This window comes from Helianthus annuus, chromosome 2 (assembly GCF_002127325.2).
Source record: "Helianthus annuus cultivar XRQ/B chromosome 2, HanXRQr2.0-SUNRISE, whole genome shotgun sequence".
Taxonomy (NCBI): Eukaryota; Viridiplantae; Streptophyta; class Magnoliopsida; order Asterales; family Asteraceae; genus Helianthus; species Helianthus annuus.
The window spans coordinates 61,781,485-61,793,983 of NC_035434.2; positions in this window are offsets into that span (position 1 = coordinate 61,781,485).

Below are 12,499 nucleotides of genomic sequence, written 5' to 3' on the forward strand. Positions count from 1 at the left end.
TGCGAAAGTATGTCAATTTATACTGTAACGGACATTCCGGAACTTGACCATAAGTTAAACATACCCTAAATATCCTTTACATAGTTTAGAAATAGGCTTTGAGGTGTTCGGTGTGCTAAAATAAACTTTCTGGTCATTCAGGGATTAAAAGCGTCAAAAAATGCATAAGTTTGCTTTTTCGCGCATATCTTACGTTCTGAATACATCCGGACATCCAAAAATTTATGTAATCATTAAAATATTATGTTTTAGTGATTGGCTTGTCAAAATTCCATTCGTCGTGCAATTTGGATCGTTTTTGCGTCCGTTACGACTTCCGTCGTAATTAACCAAACAACGCAACCGTACGACCAAACGAACCGACATCCGTGATATTTTTGAGCATATTTTAAGTTCCCTATACCTTAACTTCATTTTAGAGCTTTGAAATGGGGTTAACAGGGCTTAAACGTGTCAAAAATACATTAAAAATCAAGTTTGGAGCTGCAGGGGCCTGTTCTGCCAAATTTCAAACTTGCTGACCTGCAGGGTCCTTACGGACCGTATGGACTTCCTCTTACGGTCTGTAAGCAGGTGCCAGAGATCAGAAACTTGTTTCCAGCTTGTTCCAGCTGTTCTCCATGTTTGCAAATGGTTTTGGGCAATCTATGGGCTCATTCAGGGGTGCACATGGTATTACAAATTAGTGGGTACAAGTGTAAGGCCTAGATCTTTTCCCCTTCTCCAAGAAACGATCCTAACGGTCTTCGATGTCCAATAAATAGCAATACCCATTTCATTCTTCCTCACATTTGAATCTGATTCTACACTATCTAAGTGGAAGTATATGCTTCCTACCTGAGAGTGAATCGGGTCAAATCTTGCGGGGACCTTCTGTAAGTATTATTTCGTGTTTTTCGTTCGTTTTAGCATTAAAGTCAAACTGCATTTGACTATCTGCATTGACCAGTTTATGGTCAACGCAAAGTTCGTTTGAACTTCATAATGTGAGCGTAATCACGATGGTTATAGTCCCTAGTGACTATACCTACTGATTACCACGTTATCTAGGCTCAGTGACGAGTCGTAGTTTCGGCCAAAATGCGTTTTCTCGCGTATTTTGTAACCAAACTACTCTAGGGTATCATAACCGTTTGTTTTGATACCAAACCTGTTTTCTAACTTAACTAAACATGTTCTAGCATGTTTAGCTCGTCACTTTTAGATTTGTGCTTGTTTAGGGTCGTAAAGGTAAGCGATCTAATCAATCGCTTATACTTTCGAAACCGACCCATTTTGTCAATCATTAGGATCCGACCATACACATTAGGTGACCATAGTTGTATAGGGAATAACCTTCCGAGGTTATACCTTATGGTCACTTCGTTTAAGTAGTCGTATGATAGATAGTTTATATACCTTAGGAAAATTACCAAAATACCCTTTTTACGCATAAATTCATTTTAAGCATATGTAACCTAAATTTTGGCATCTAAACTAATTAGACAACTATATTAGACATGTTAAGGTATATTCTACTTGTCATAGGACTAGTTAGGCGGTCCAAGCGCGTTTTACGTGAACGACGCGTTAAAGTGGCATAAGCTACCTAAACGAGTCGTAATGGGTCATAAGCACTTAGGTTAGGTTTCATTTAGTATGTAGGCTTTGTTAAACCACATCATATGAGTTCCAATACTCATTTGGTTTACGAAACCTCACACTATCCGATCTCTCGATTTAGGTCCGATTATTTATGTAGTTATCTATATAGGGTGCCGTTTGATTCCGTGATCCCTCTAGCTTTGCTTGGTTGTTGTTCAAGACTTCTAAGCGCCCTCAAGTGGGTACATAGACCCCTCTTTTACTGTTTTTCAAACGTTTTTGGGTGAAACACATGTGCCTACTTGTTACTTTCGTGCTTTTCATGTTTTCATATCATATACTTGCTATGTTCATTAGTACATTATTAGTACATGATTTCATTATGTTTTGCTATGTATGTTTACTTAACATGCTAGCACATTGTTTTACATTCATTCTTTTGCTATGTATGTTTACTAAGCATGCTAGTACATTGATTTACATGACTTTTCTACTTTGTATGTTAACTTAGCATACTTAGTACATTTGTTTTACATTGCATCTCTGTTGCATATGTTCTCGTAACATATGGACACATTGTTTTACATCTCTACCTTGTATGTTTACTTAGCATACTAGGTACATTATTTTCATAAAACATGCTTACATTTGGTATATCATTTGGTTTGTTTAACGGATCTTTATTACATTCATTAACACCGATCACGCCGCTCGGTAGTAGGTAGTGGTACCATAGGACTTGACAAATCCCGTTCCTAAAATCCTAGGTTTGTTTGGATGGATGGAATGACCGAATCCGAAAACATTTCTTTTTGATAACTTTTACTCTAAGGTTATCCTGCTGTCTCAAGGTTTGAATGTATGCGTTTCAGAATACCGCATAAATGTTTGTATCACTATGGCATGCATTTCCACAAACATAACGTTGATTTAAACTAAGTTTTACTTCAATACTTTGTTTTGTGCATTTTACCTATGGTTTAGTTGATGCATTTCACTAGCCATACATATCCTTTTGTTTACACAATACATGATTTACATTTTACACAAACATTTTTGACATTGGTTATACATTACATGATGTACATTTTGACATAAACATTTGACATTGGTGGTTGGTTTGGGTAAGTGATTCAAGTAACGAGGCGTGTGTAATATGATACAAGCATGGAGGATACACCGCTGGTACTTCCTATATATAAGTGTTTGTATGATATTACATATCGCAGCATTGTTTAAATCATTTCAGTTTAGACATATAAAATATTTTTCACAAGACACTGTTTTACAAACAACTTATTTTATACAAACTCATTTTTACTTGGTTATTCATTTAACCTTACATTACTCTTTTACATATCATCTACCTTATTATGGCTTTTCAAACGTTTTATAAAAGCAAACACTTAAAGTGGATTCATGACAAGTTTTCATTAAACATTTTCTAAAATCTCAGTCATGAATCCTATTTTCACAAAACCTATGCACTCGCCGGCATTTTTATGCTGATGTATTTTCACATGTGTTTCAGGTACAATAGTTGATGACATTAAAAGAAGCAAGACTAGTTAACTATGTTATATTTTTCTTCGTTGTTAAGACATTGTAATACATTTAATTCAATAAAACGAAATTGTTTAATCCATGGTTGTGAAACAATGATTCTGTTACAACACTCCCCGATGTTTCCTCCACGTTTTGTTGTTTTACGTGGTAGGGGTGTGACAATAGGTCTGCCTGCTAACATAAAGATATAGCCGGAAGTGGATTTCTTATCATCTTTCCATTTAGCAAAGTCAGAATCAGAATAACCTATCACTTCTAAATGATCACTTCTTCTATAAGTCTGTTTATAGTATTTCGTCCCTTGCAGATATTTAAGGACCTTCTTAGCTGCTTTCCAGTGATCTAGGCCAGGATTAGTCTGATGACGGCCTAACATTCCAGCAATATAAGTGATATCTTGGTGAGTACAGACTTGAGCATACATCAGGCTCCCGACTGCCGACGCGTAAGGTATCTGGCTCATTTGCTCTTTTTCTACCTCTGTTGTCGGACACTGGAATGAACCGAAAACATCTCCCTTAACTACTAAAGCGACTAAGGGTTTGCACTGTTCCATGTTGTAACGTGTAAGTACACGATCTATGTAAGTCTTTTGAGACAATCCTAAGATCCCTTTGTGTCTATCTCGGTGAATTTCGATGCCAATGACGTAAGATACATCTCTGAGATCCCTCATGTCGAAGTTATGCGAGAGTAACCGCTTCGACTCATGCAACATGTCTAAACTATTACTTGCCCATAGAATATCATCTACGTAAAGGACAAGTATAGTAAAGTTGCTCCCATTCATCTTGAGGTAGGTGCATTGATCCACTTGATTCTTTATAAAACCTTGTCTCTTCATGACTTCATCAAACTTGAGATACCATTGACGTGATGCTTGTTTTAACCCGTAAATGGATTTCTTAAACTTAAAGACTAGATGCTCCCGACCTTTAGGTTTAAAGCCTTCAGGTTGTTTCATGTAAACATCTTCGTCCAACTCTCCATTAAGGAAAACGGTTTTGACGTCCATCTGATGCAGCTCTAAATCAAAATGAGCTACTAGGGCCACAACGATCCTTAATGAATCTTTACGAGAGACAGGTGAAAACGTCTCTTGATAATTAATTCCCGCTTTCTGATGTAGCCCTTTGAAACCAATCTCGCTTTATAGCGTTCAACGTTCCCATTTGGATCCAGTTGTGTTTTGAACACCCATTTACATCCTAAGGGTTTGACACTGTTGGGTAATTCTACCAAATCCAAAACGTCATTTTTCTTCATGGATTCAAGCTCATCAATCATTGCTTTATTCCATTCAGAAGACTAGAAGACTGATCACTGCTAATGGATTCATTATAAGAGATAGGATCATTGAGCTTTCCAGCATCCATTTTAGTCAGGTAGGTAACATAATCATCCCAATTTGTAGGCTTTCTTTGCCTAGATGACCTCCTGAGTTGATTATCGGGTTAAGCGTTGTCTTGGTGTTGAGCGTTTGATGTGCCTTCGTTATGAGGTATAATGGGTTCTGATTGTGAAGGTGAATTTTGAGTTGGTGCAGTAGCTTCAGGTGCAGTTGTTGCATTGGGTACAAGAGGAGTAAACGGAGTAATGGTAAGCGACGAGTCTCCCCCCCCCCGGCGTCTTGTACTTCTTGCAATTCTTCGTAAGGATTAGTATTGCTCCCACTGACCTTGAAATCCTCCAGGAACGCAGCAAGCTTGGTTTCAACAATACGGGTGACATGGGAAGGACAATAGAAATGATAACCCTTTGAGTGATCAGGATACCCGATAAAGAAACAGGTAACTGTTTTAGGGTCAAGTTTCCTTAGGAAAGGATTGTAAAGTTTTGCTTCAGCAATGCAGCCCCATACTTTCATATATTTAAGACTCGGTTTCCGTCCTCTCCAAAGTTCATAAGGAGTTTTAGGGACAGACTTAGAAGGAACTCTATTGAGTATATGAACAGCTGCTTTTAACACTTCAGTCCAGAGGAATAATGGTAAATTAGTTTTGGCTAACATACTACGCACCATGTTCATAAGGGTACAATTTCTTCGTTCAGCGACACTGTTCTGCTGAGGTGTACCAGGCATGGTGTATTGGTTCACAATCCCCTGGCCCATACAAAACTCATAAAATGGACCAGGAGCTTGACCCACATTAGTATGTCTTCCATAATATTGACCGCCTCTATTTGATCTCACAACTTTAATCTGACGATCTAATTGCTTTTCAACTTTAGCTTTAGAATCTTTAAAAGTTGTAAGAGATTCAGATTTTTCTTTAATGAGATACAAGTACATGTAACGAGAATAATTATCAATGAAAGTGATAAATGAAGTATGTCCTGTTATGCCAGCGATTTGGTAGGGACCACTAATGTCAGTATGAATGAGTTCTAATAAATTAGAGCTCCTAGTGTCACCTTTCTTATTCGTTAATGTCATTTACCTTTAAGACATTTGACACATGTTTGAAAATCAGTGAAATTGAGAGGAGGTGGGACTTCATCCTTTATGAGATGATTTAATCGTTATCTTAAGATGTGGCCTAAATGTTGATGCCACAATATGGATGAAGTCTCTAAGTCTCGTTTTAGTTTCATCTTTGTGATTGACTCATTAATATTATATGACAACAAATATTTGCAAAAATCATCATCTAGTTCTAATCTATAGAGACCACCATCAATAATGCTAGTACCATAAACAACGGCATCATAGTCAGGAACATATAAGGTATCATAAATTTTAATACATAAACCAGTTTTCAAAAATAATTGTAATGTTCCTACGGCCTTCACTTCTAATTCCCGATCATCCCCAACTTTAAGTGTTCTTTGGTTTCTTCCCAGCTTCCGGATTGAAAGGAATCCCTGAGTAGAGTTGGTTACATGAACCATAGAACCAGAATCAAACCACCAAGAATTAGCAGGAACATTTAAATTATAGGACTCAAGTATCATGAAAATATCGTTAACTTTCTTAGCCAGCCACTCCTTAAAGTCAGGGCATTCCTTTTGCTTATGTCTTGTCTTCTTACAGATCTTGCAGTAGGGTTTGCCTAAGGAGTTCTTAGAGCTGGAAGGTGCACTTGTATTAAGATTGGGCCTTTGGACTTTGGAAGCATCCTTTCTTTGATAATTGTTCTTCCTCTTCTTAGAGTTGGAGGTGGTGAAGTTTGCAACATCAGTAGTGTGATCCATCTTCATACGCTCTTCCTCCTGTTTGCAACAACGTGCTAATGTCTATTAAACGAACGGGTCATGCCTTGCGTTAGCATTAATTTTTCAGAGTTATGTTTCTTTTACGCTTCTAATATTATTCCAAGTTATATAATTATTGTTAAAATAATTAATATTTTAACTTAAATTATATTTTTAAGTTTTGGAATAATTGTTAATACTTCTCAAGTATTTAGACTTGTATTTCTTCCCAAGGATGGGGTGTCTTATACATGTGTACTTGTATTCTTGTATTTGTAGTTCCCAAAATAATATATTTTTATTCAAAATAATGTATCTCAAGTGTATGCAAGAAAATATATATTTTTCCCTAAAATGATATATCTTTTGAAAATTCCAAGAAAATATATTTTTACTTCAAAATAATATATTTTCTCTTTGTAAAAAAAATATGATTTAACTTTGTAATAATTGGAAAAACCATATTTTCATTCCTTTATATCCAAAATGCTATTTACCAAAATATATTTGTGAACACATCTTCCGGAATATTTGTAAGTTACATTTCTTGTTCGGTTTCGCTAATATTTTGTGTGTAACTTGTATAGTTATTCCTTGATATTTTGGTAATATTTTGGATGGTAATTCTTGGTGTTTTAATGTGTTATATTATTTTAAGTCCTAAAATAACATAACTATTACACATAATCACACACATTAGGTCTTTAATGTATATATATATTCTAAATATATATCTAGTCACTTTTATTTATAAAAACCAACCTCCAACATTTGTATTTTTGTAACAAAAAATTATGGCAAAGTTTATGAAACCATCTATTGTTGAAAATACACTTGTAAGTATTTATTTGAAAATATTTTTCTAAGTGTTTATATTTTTAGAAAATTTTGCCATAGTTTCCCCTAAAAATGGAGGTTTCCATGCTTTCAAGCATATCATTTTCTTTTGTAAAAATCACCACAATCAATTTACAATCATCAACAATTCACATTTACTTACCAATCTTGCCAAAATCATGCTTAATCTACTACTTCATGATGAACTTGAAAGTTTATGAAAATTTGTAGTAACTTGGTAGTGTGTTTAGTGAGTTTGGTTACCCTTCAAAATGTGTTTACTTCTTTAAAAACTTCATTTTTAAAGGAGTTGGATGTTTACAACTTCAAAACACAATTTCTAAAAATTCTTCTTTATGTAATCTCCTTGTTACACAAGTGTTCCTACACTAGTTTAACCATTAAAAATAGTGTTTGTTTATGTAAGAACCAAGATCCACTAAAACTCATATTTTAAGCTTGGTTCTTTTGAAAAACCATTCATAAATCTTAGATTTATATGATTATTAACTCACTTTGATTATTATTTTTCAAGAAAACAACTTTCTTATATCAAGTTCATGATCACATAAGGACGATCTATTGATTTCTTAACATAATCATCCTTTCATCTTGCCGTACCATGTTTTTAATCATGATCTAGCAAGATGTCATGATGATCAACATCATTTCTACACACAATCAAAGATCAACAAGCATTCATACCATAACAACTTAGTTTCAACAAGATTACTTCATACATCAAGCTTATGTTCAAGTTTCATACTTATGTTCTTTAGTATTCTTGAAGTTTTGATCATGATTCAACATTGACCACTAAAAATGGAAGTAAACTAGAGTGTTTAAGGATCTTACCACTAGCACAAGGCTAGGGATGAATCAAGTGTAGAAATCAAGAGGATAAAAGCTAATTAGAGAGGTCCTTGAAGCTCCACAAGCTCCTAGCTCCTTTATGCACCTTCTAACACCTTTTGATTACTTGGAAATGGATGAACTAGAGGTGGAAGTGGTGGTGGTGGTGTGTGGTGTTCTCGGCCGAGAGGGAGCAAGAGTGGGAGAGAAAGGTGAGTGTGTGTTAGTGTGTGAAGAATGATGGACTCTAATCCTCTCACATCATACTTATAACCATGTCCTTCATTTACCTTATGTATATTATTGATGCGTGTGTAGTGTAATATATTTTAGGTGTATACTTTAAGCCCTTTTACACTTTTTAGCCAAGTTTTAAATTTATAAAACACGATATTTACAAACACTAAACACACATATGGGCAAGTGCACCCATCGTGGACGTAGTATAGTGTTGGTAAGATACTGAGGTCGTCCAAGGACACAAGAGCTTTTAGTACCGGTTTATCCTCAACGTCTAATCAAATCAAAAAGTTAGAAAAAGGTTTTAAACTAGAAAAATAAAACTAACTAAAATGCTGAAAAATAAAATAAAAATAAAATAGATAAACAAGATGAATCACTTGGATCCGACTCGTGTGTAGTGTAACCTTTGATTATTTCTGCACTTTTGCACATTTTAAGAGATTATCTTAGTTATTGTAGTAGGCTCATCTTTTGAAGGTGACGTTACCCTCAACCCATTAGTTTAGTTTGGAGTCAGCAAGGATACAATCCTAAAGGGTCGGATTATTGAAAGATAATTAATTAAGTTATTAATGCATAATGTGGTAGGCCCCTCTTTTGAAGGTGACGTTACCCTCGGCTAAGTATTCTGAGTCAGCAGGGATACAGTCCTAAGCAGCCGGGTTAAAGTTTTAATAGTAGTTTAACTTATGAGGGGATTAAAGAGTTTGGATCCCCGCCATCCAATACCGGTGGGTATTGAAGGAGGTCCTACTAAATTTAACCCAGGTCCTTTGCAGGATCTATACACTGAACAATGGCAAGACTCTTACCAAACCGTTCCCTTAACCCCCGACCAGGTAACCAACATATCGACATATAGACCGTGGAGATATGAATGGTGAAAATCTTTTATTTTATGTAGACAGTAAAATAATGCCAAGACACCACGGACAAACGATAAGGAAGAATCACCTTCAACACAAGAAACTAGTTATTAAAGTCATTAATACATAACCAAATAAAAAGTGCGAAAAGATTAAAAATAAAAAGTATTACACTAAACACTTGTCTTCACCAAGTGATGTAAGAGACTTAGGCAAACATGGCCTTTGATTGTCAAGAACTCTTACGATCAATCTTGGATCCCGAGATGACTCACACACTCTATGATGGACAATGGATGATGGTGGTGGATGATGGTGTTGTGATGGTGGTGGGTGGTGGGTGAAGTGTGAGAGAGGTGGTGTGCCAAGAGATGAGTTGCAAGTGATCCAAGCACTCCTATTTATAGGCTGAACAGAAGCTCGGGCACGGCCCCGTGTCCGTTGGGCACGGCCCCGTGTCCATCCTCCTCTCTTTCTTCATTAATTGCAGTTTGTCTGCATTAGTTGACCACGCCCCCGTGTCCGCTGAGCACGACCCCGTGTTCAGAAGCATATCTGTACTATCTAGATTTGCCTGGATTCTGCAAATCTTATAGTTGACCACGGCCCCGTGTCCGCTGAGCACGGCCCCGTGGTGGGCGATGGAAGCTTCTACAACTTTGTCTTTTCTGCTGACACTTGGGCACGCCCCCGTGCTCACTGAACACGGGGGTGTGTTAAGCCTTCTGTTCTCTTGTTTTGCTTGGGAAGATGATGTCGGGGGGTCGGGCATGCCACGTTTGTTCCTTTTCTTGTATGTGTGTTAGATTTAGCTGCCTTTTTGCTTCTTTTGTTTATTTGAGCTCATTTAATCCTGAAAATACAAAAGGAAGACAAAAACATACTTTTTCCAACATTAGTACTAAAAAAGGGTTAGTTTTATGCCACAATTGATGTAATTTATATGTTGCATTTTGTGCACATCAAATACCCCCACACTTGAATCTTTGCTTGTCCTCAAGCAAAACTCTTTATAATGTGGCTTTACATTCCCAAATGGAACGGGTAGAAGAGAAGGATTTTGGGCTTGTCATAGAGTGTCGGGATTTCCAAGATTCGTTATTAAGTTTTATTTTTATTTATTTACAATCCTATTCGTCATGATTTATTAAAAACATTTCATTAGATAAATTACTTATTAGGGCATAACATGCCTTTTTTTTTAAATTCCATTTATATACAAGTTCACATACCTCACCGGGGATCACTCAACACTCGGCTGAAGGTATATTTTTAGTGAATCACTCGAGAGCGGCATGGAACTTATTCCTACCATAGGCTTGCCAAGCAATCAATCCTCCTCCTTTTTAACTATACACCTTTGTAAATATCAAGAGAACTTTTTGGATGAAGGGTTAGGCTTGGGCTAAAGGTGGGTGGTTGGGTTAGTGGTTAGTAAAAGGGCGAAAAGGCGTAAAAAGCGTCGGTTTTCATAAGACTTGATATTTTTCAAAACTTTTTATTTTGATGAAGCATTTCAAGCAAAGTTATTTTTGATAAACTTGTTTGTTTATTTCTTTGGCTTCATCCTCACACACACACACACACACACACATATATATATATATATATATATATGTATATATATATATATATATTTCAAGTCATAAGAAAAACCGAGCTTTGTTACTAAAATAAAGGGTTTAAAAGGAAAAAGGTTTAGGTGGGAAACGGGTGTTTGAATTAGGTTAAGAAATGAAAAGGTTTAAGCTCAAAGGGATTAACTAGGGGGATTTTGGGTAGGTGGTAAAAAAAAGAAAAATAATGGTGTAGAAATAAAAGGGTTAGTCCTAATGCCTCCATCATTTACTTACTCGGGTTTAAGTTGGTAAGGACCGGGAATGTATCGTCGTGGCAAGTTCTAGAGTTGTAAGAACCAAGCGGCTATTCACACAAGAAACAAAAAATGAGCATTTAGTTTAAAGATATGTATTTGTATGCTCAATAAAGGCTCAAAACTCACTTTTGTGGGAATGGGTTTTTTTATGTGATCAAGTATATATAATCAAATTTTAACTAAGTTTGTCATGCCGTTTCATAATTTTCTTATGTTAGTTCTTTTTATCACGACGCTATCGGTTGTAAATTTGTAAAAATATAACCTTTTTAGAATTTCGAAATTCCCAACTTAAACTTAGATAAGTAAAAAAAAATGAAAAGCGGTTCCAATAGAGTTTTGTGTAAGGCTTGTTAATTAGGATTTGCAAGATTCAAAGTTTTAGCATCCCCCTACACTTAAATTACACATTGTCCTCAATGTGTCCCAAAAATAAGTTTTTAGGTTGATTGAATGTGTAAAACGGTGTGAAAAACAAAATTTTCTGTTACTGGGCATCTGGACACGGCCCCGTGGTGTCCGGGCACGGCCCCATGTTCAGGTGCCAGTAACAACAGTTTGTAAAAAGAAACAGAAGCCTGGACACGGGGCGTGTTTAGTGAGCACGCCCCGTGTCCAGTTACCTGAACTGGGCATTTTCTGCAGATTGTGTAGCACGGGGCCGTGTCGGGCGGGCACGGCCCGTGCTGAACTTGCTGTAATGAAGAAAAATTTGTCGAATGGTCCTGTTTTCGTGCATGGGGCGCTGGTGTAAGTTTCCCTTGTTATCCTTCACAATCCCGAGTGTGTTTTATTCCTGAAAATTAAAACTAAACTAGAAAACATAAAACTTAATCTAAACTAAACTAAGGATAGTTCCGCTAAATGCCTCTGTGGTGCGCCACGTTTATAAGGATCCTTGGCTAGACCCGAAGCCTGGTCATATGTTACCCAAGAGGGATGTTTTGCCTCCCATGCACCGTCGGAGAGCATCATCCAAGCTTGAGTCGATGACCTTCATGTAGTTGACCGGATCTTCATCTTCTACTCTTTTTCAAACCCCAAACTTCACATCCTCTTCCCCAAACTTCAATGTTAGTGTTCCGTCATTCATGTCTACCACTTCTTGTGCTATGGCTAGAAATGGCCTCCCTAGGATGAGAGGGACTTCAGCGTCTTCTTCCATGTCTAGTATGACAAAGTCGGCCGGGAAGACGAAATTTTCGACTTTGACCAATAGATTTTCAGCGACACCTTGTGGATATTTGACAGATCGGTCGGCAAGTTGTATGCTCATCTTCGTAGGGCTCGTTTTTCCTCGGCCGAGTCGTTTAAACATTGAAGCGGGCATGAGGTTTATGCTAGCCCCAAGATCGGCTAGTGCGTTGCGAATGGAGGATTCCCCAATTGAGCAAGGAACTGTGAAGCTTCCAGGATCAATCTTCTTTTGCGGGAGTTTGTTGGGTAGTAAGGGGGAGCATTCTTCGCCTAAGTTAACTAA